A 6,560-nucleotide genomic window follows, 5' to 3' on the forward strand; every position below is an offset into this window, starting at 1 on the left:
TGAAGTTGGAAGAGTAGAGAGAGAGAGAGATTGTTATTCTTTTTTGCGTCGATTGTAATACAATAGGTTGCCGCGCATTCCACGCAGTTCTCGGAAAAAGCGCGCGAGCGGCGCCGACAACGTTGCGTCCCAGGCGGCGAAGAGCGTGTTTACCGCGCATGCTCAAGCATGTTAGGAGGGGCGCGCAGCCCGGCCGAGCGAGCATTCATTTCGCAGATTTCGTGCACGATACATCGTGCATCGTAGCTCAATTTAGATATATTGCGTCAGCCTTTGAGCATTGAGTCGTTACGTAGTGATCTGTATATTCGTGTGTCGAGTCGTATTAAATTAATTGCTTCGAATATCAATCAACGAAAGATTCTGGAGACGACGATCGCCTTCGAGAGGAATCCAGGGATATCCGTCCCGGCGAGCCATGCCGGCACGTGGAACGAAGGAAGGCAGCCATTTGCTGCAACGTACGAGAGAGTCTTGTCTACAGGAATCACGAGCCCTTTCGAAGTCGTGAATATGCGAAAGAGATAAGGATTGAGCCCTTTATATATATATTCATTGTGTGAACATCCGAGGGGATGTTATCGTCTATGAAAGGTAACCTGTTTAAATATACTTTAGTGGAAACGTTAGACTTTCGTCTACCGTTACAGAGAGGGAACGTTAGACCTTCGTCTACCGTTACGAGAGAGATCATCAATCCTCTCAGAGATCATGAGAGCAATTGAGAGGAAAACTTCCTCACTTTTTTGAACAGGACAGTAAAAGGTTATCTCGAGTCTAATTAGAATACTGAGCTCAGTCAAAAGTAAAATCATTAATTGTACGGTTGCAACCATTTTCGTGAAAAGTAAAAGAAAGACTTTATTACTTATTTGTGCGATTATTTCTTTCTCATCGATCAGACAATTTTCTCATTTTGTATTCATTTGGAATAAGTATTCAATGAAACAGTGTTCCGTGCGAAACATGTAAATAGTCTATTGCGTTATTATCAAATTACTTATTATTCCTTTCAGTGCGTTTCGATAAGAATTTCTTTCTCATGAACTTGACAATGATTCTACTATGTATTCTGCCAATTGATTATTATCTAATATAGCGTCTGTTTTATAACGAACTAATGTATCAATCAAAAATTGAAGGCCTACTACAATTGTAATTCAGTACACGTAATTGCAAACTTATTGCTCTTGTCGTTTTTATCTCTTGTGTCGTAATAATAGCTCTTGTTGTAAGGAATATTTCTGTGCCGAGATGTGTACACAATTTCTGTTATACTCAGTCAATATTCAAATTACGAAGAATATTATCTACAAGGCCGATGACAATTATTCATGATTTAACTAAAAGATTGATGCATTATGTCCACTAGTGTTTGAATTATCTCTGAACTGATATTCATGTTTGTAATTGATTTATATTTATGTTTCTAATTGATTTATGTCTATGTTTTTAACGATCCTTTCTTTGATAAACAACAACTGGTTCTGATCTTGACTAAGTCGAGATAATATTCTATATGAGCATACTATTTTTATTCCTCTTATTAAGAATTAATTCATTTAATAACAGATTGCATCAGTGAATGCAAATTTATTTTGTAATCAATACAAGGAAAGGACTGTACTACAATAATTTGATTTGTTTCTTTTGTGTATTTTATACATTTATTGTATTTTTCATTATATGTTATAATTTGTTCACGAATACTGGGAAGGTTTTCGGGCAGTTTCCCTTCTCCTAAGCAACGAATGTTGGTATTCTTTGTAGTTCTGCCCACTCGAAATTTCTTTTAATTTGAATTACATATATATTACGAAACGCAATCTCTCTCTCTTAAAATACGGATCCTTTTATTATTTGTTCCTTCCTCATCTGAATCTAGAGTTCAGGCTTGTGCGCGAGCTTGTGCAAACACATACAATATTAAGAAAATAATATTGATATTATTTTTCTATCTCTTTCTTCTTCAAAACTGCTCCATGCTACTCTGCACTGTATGAATTTCCATTGATAAAGAATAACACTATAACATAATACAAAAACTGTAATTATTATTTATATCTAATTATACAAGGTGAGTTTTATTTTGTATGCCAATTATCTTCACTAATTATCTCAGAAAATATTGGTTTATTGAAAAAATGTTTCAGATAAAAGTTGGAGGGTTTATAGAGGAATAATGGATGATCTTTTTAGATTTTGAGTCTGGAACCCATGTTGAGCCCAGTAGGGTCCAAGTCAATTTTTTTAAATAATAATTTCTTTTTTTTATTACATTATCTTTTTCTACTAATTAATATAAACAACTTTTGTCTGAAACATTTTTATTTGCCTTATACTTTTTGAGATATTCAAGAAAAATTTGGTAATTTTTTTAATATTTAGCTTATATCTTGATAAATGCTTGTCGGAGGGGAAAATGATACAAGACTTTTTGACTTGATATGGTCTCAAGAATATGCTATTGCAATAATACCCTAATTTCTTTAAATATTTGTGTATACATTTTTTTGAAGCTTTCATGTGTACACAATTATTTAAAGAAATTAGAATACTATTGCAACAGTATATTCTTGAAACCAAATCAAGTTAAAAAGTCCTGTACCAATTTTCACTCCGACGAACATTTATTGACAAACATCTATTGTAAGCTAAATATTGAAAAAAATACCAAGTTTTCCTTGAATATCTCAAAAAGTATAAGGCAAATAAAAAAATGTTTCAGACAAAAGTTGTTCATATTAATTAGTAGAAAAAAATGATACCATAAAAAGAGGGTTTCTATTTAAATAATTTGACTTGGATCCTATTAGGCTTAACACAGGTCCCGGGCTCAAAATCTAATAAAATTGTCTATTGGTCCTCCTTGAACTCTCCAACTTTTATCTGAAACATTTTTCCAATAAATCAATACTTTCTAAGATAATTATATCGGAGATGATTGTCATACGAAATAAAAATCACCCTGTTTATTTCATACATAATTACATATTAAAACATAAGAGTACGGGGTTAAGTATGACGTGTTCCGATATTCACTGTCTATACTGAAAATCTATATGGTTAATGTTATACATACACTTTAGATTTTCAGTACTGGATATTAAAATATTGGAACGCAGTTTATACCAAGTTTAAATTTTTCTTACTTATGTATCTAATAAATGAAGCTGTCGCTCAGAAGAGTTTGATAGAAATCAAACTGCTTGGTGCTACTCTGCGTGAACTTCCACTGATGGAAAGCAACGTAACACTGCAACATAATACAAAAACAGTAATTATTATTTACATCTAATTATATATTTTAAACATAAAAGTAGGTTAAGTATGAATCTGTATTGTGATATTCACTATCTATATACTGAAAATCTGTAGTTGATGTTACACGTATACTTTGGATTTTCAGTATTGACGATTAATATTGGAAAGTATGGTTTATATCAAATTTAACTTTTCCTTACTTACATATCTAATAAATAAATCTTTTGCTCTTCTATCAAACTTCTTGGTGCTGCTTTGGACTGCATGAACATCCACTGATGGAAAGCAATACTGTAACATATAGCATAAGAACAATAATTATTATAAAATCATGTAAATGGTTAAATAATTATGGTTAAATCATTTAATTAATGATTAAACTGCTTTTTAGGAGATTTGGGATCGGCATATTTCTATCACGTATCTCCAACTAAGGGTTCCAGTTGGATTAAACTGTTAAAAATTTTGAGGTTAAGTTAGCATCAAGATTTAAGTATGAAGCCGTTAATAAATAATTTCATTAGAGACTCGTTCAATAAGGTTATAAAGGCAAATATATGTATTTTAAGATGGTCATTGAAATGATTTTTATGATCCCAGCAAATGCAAAAGGATTAAAAGATATTAAAATTTTTTAATACCTTTGAATCCCTTTTTTGGCGGAATTAGATGAAATTAAATGGGATTCGAAATGAGGTGGTCCAATCCCATGGAATCCAAAAAAGAAATTTTAAATTTCATCCAATCCTATGGAATCCGTAAAGGTTATGGAATTGCATGGCATTAGATGGTTTAGGAAACGTCTCGCGCCTCCGTTGGGCGACCAAGCGCCATTGTTCGTCGGTGAGTTTTTGTGTATGTCTAAGGGCATTACACGCATTACTGCCGACGGGCAATTAGCCCGAAAATGAGATTTGTAAGATCTGTCAGGCACCGTAGGGGGTCCCTTTACATAGCGGTCGAGACGAAACTTTAAACTCGAGAAGATGCCCCGGCGATGCGACGCCTAACGGTGTCGACGCGAATTGCCGGTAATGCCAGATACCGCACTATTGTTGGCGCGTACCGCCACAGAGTTCAACACGGACACTTTTTAATCCCTATCCTGGCATTCAATGGTATTCATTTTATTGTCGGAATAGACGGAATTCAATGGAATTCAATACGGAAATTTTTAATTCCTAGTTTGGCGTTCAATGGTATTCATTTCGTTTACGGAATCAATGGTATTCAATGGAATTCATCACGAAACTTTCCAATCCCTAACCTGGCATTTAGTGGTATTCATTTCGTTAACGGAATCAATGGAATTCATTACAAAACTTTCCAATCCCTAACCTGGCATTCAGTGGTGGAATTGGATGGGATTCAAAAAAGACAAATTCTTTTTAAAATAAGGAATTCCATAATATTGAAACTATTTCAATCCCTTTTTTGGACAGAATGGAATTCGGAAAGTCCTTAATTGAATTCCTGGCAATCCCGTTTTAATTCTTTTCAATCTTTTTTTGTTTGCTGGAATATTAACGTGGTTTTTGCAGACCATTATGCCACGTAATCTCTATTTTTGGATTTAAAGACAAATCGCCAAATATATATATACAATGTACATATTAGTAATTGTTAAGGAGCGTTGTAACCGGGCCGCGAGGCTGACTGCGACGCGTCTGCTGTCAGTCTCGTGGCACGGATTCGACCCGCACGGGGTTGCTCGATCACGCTCTCCTGTGTGGTCGATCACGCGTTGACGCGACCCTTTGGGAGAGGTGTGCGCAGGCTCTCGGGGCCAGAGCGGGCGATCGCGGGGGACTAGACTCGATTCGTACACGTTAGCGGCAAGTTCTCTCCGCCTCACGGCCGAAAATTTGTGCGTGGTTTCTCCACCGTTTAAGCGCGGCATCGCCGCCAATCTTTCGCTGAGTGCGTGAGTGATAGACAATCGAAACGTAATAATCGAGCTCAACCCGAAGTTTAGCTCCGGACCTTTGTCGTCGACAAGCGGGAGCGGTTGCAGTCCGTCTCGCGGCCAAGAGTTCGTTTGCTCCGTCCGCGGAGCGTCCGGTCGACGCACGGCAAGATCCGAGTCGCGTTGCGACAGACCACCGCGTCAAGATCGCAGATAGAATTCTGGCCACGACAGTGTCCGTGTAATAAAATCTACATTGTGTAAATAAATCGCGTGACCAATTGACGAGTTCTCATTCGCCGCCCTCACCCTCGTTTTGCACTCTATCTGAGTGGCTCCGGCACTCATCGCGCTCCGACAAAATCAAGTCGAGCACGAAGCAGTAATAATTATACAAAAATACTTTTAAAAATATTTGTGTGAACAATATTTATTAAATAAAGAAAAATTACCTGAAATTAAAACGATTGTTTCTGTGCGGTGTCGTACACGTGATTGCGTGGTCCCACGGAGCCATGCAAGAGACAGCGAGAGAAGACCGGGAATGGTGGGGATCGGTGCTGCGACCAAGCGCATAGCCACACACACTAGCGTTCTTCCCTCCACTTACGCACTCAGAAACGTTCTGTTTATCCGTGTGACAAACTCATAATTTGAAAAGTTTAATATTGATTATATAAGAAATATAAATTTTAAATTTTATCCATTTATTTTATTATCAATTTACTTACTGGCTCTTAATTAAAAATTAATTGTATATATAATTACCTTTTATTATTACAAAACAAATAACAAGTTATAAAATTAAATACCACCACTTATAAAATTTATCTTTATCACTTTTATTCCCCAAAAGTACAAGTCAGTCTCTTTTGATTTCATCACATTTTTTGATTTAGATTTTTCTTTCTTTCAGTCCAAAATTCTTTAACTGGTATATATTATCTGTGCAATACGTATGATTGTGTGATACCTTTTAATAACGTCTTAATGACGTCAATAAGATGTCATTAAAATGTCATTTGACATTATTTTGCTACTTAAAGTATTATATTTCGACAATATATTGCAGCAATATTACTGTAATATTTTAATATTATTTAAAAACGTGTAATACATCAGTAATATTTCTGAAATATTTCATTGTAATACGTAATATTTCCACTATATTGCAATATTACTGCAATTTTTCTGCAATATTATGTGCTGTGTGGGTATGCATATCGCAATAGTTCGATTGACGCGGAAGCTTGATGAACTTCCGCGTCCGCGTCGGCGTAAATTGAAGAGTCTTTCGAAAGACAATTTCCTCGAAGTCTTTCGAAAGACTATTCTATAATTTTATTACATAAATAATTTAATAATTACCCGTTGTAATTTTAGATTACAA

The sequence above is a fragment of the Temnothorax longispinosus genome, chromosome 12, assembly GCF_030848805.1.
Source record: "Temnothorax longispinosus isolate EJ_2023e chromosome 12, Tlon_JGU_v1, whole genome shotgun sequence".
Classification (NCBI taxonomy): domain Eukaryota; kingdom Metazoa; phylum Arthropoda; class Insecta; order Hymenoptera; family Formicidae; genus Temnothorax; species Temnothorax longispinosus.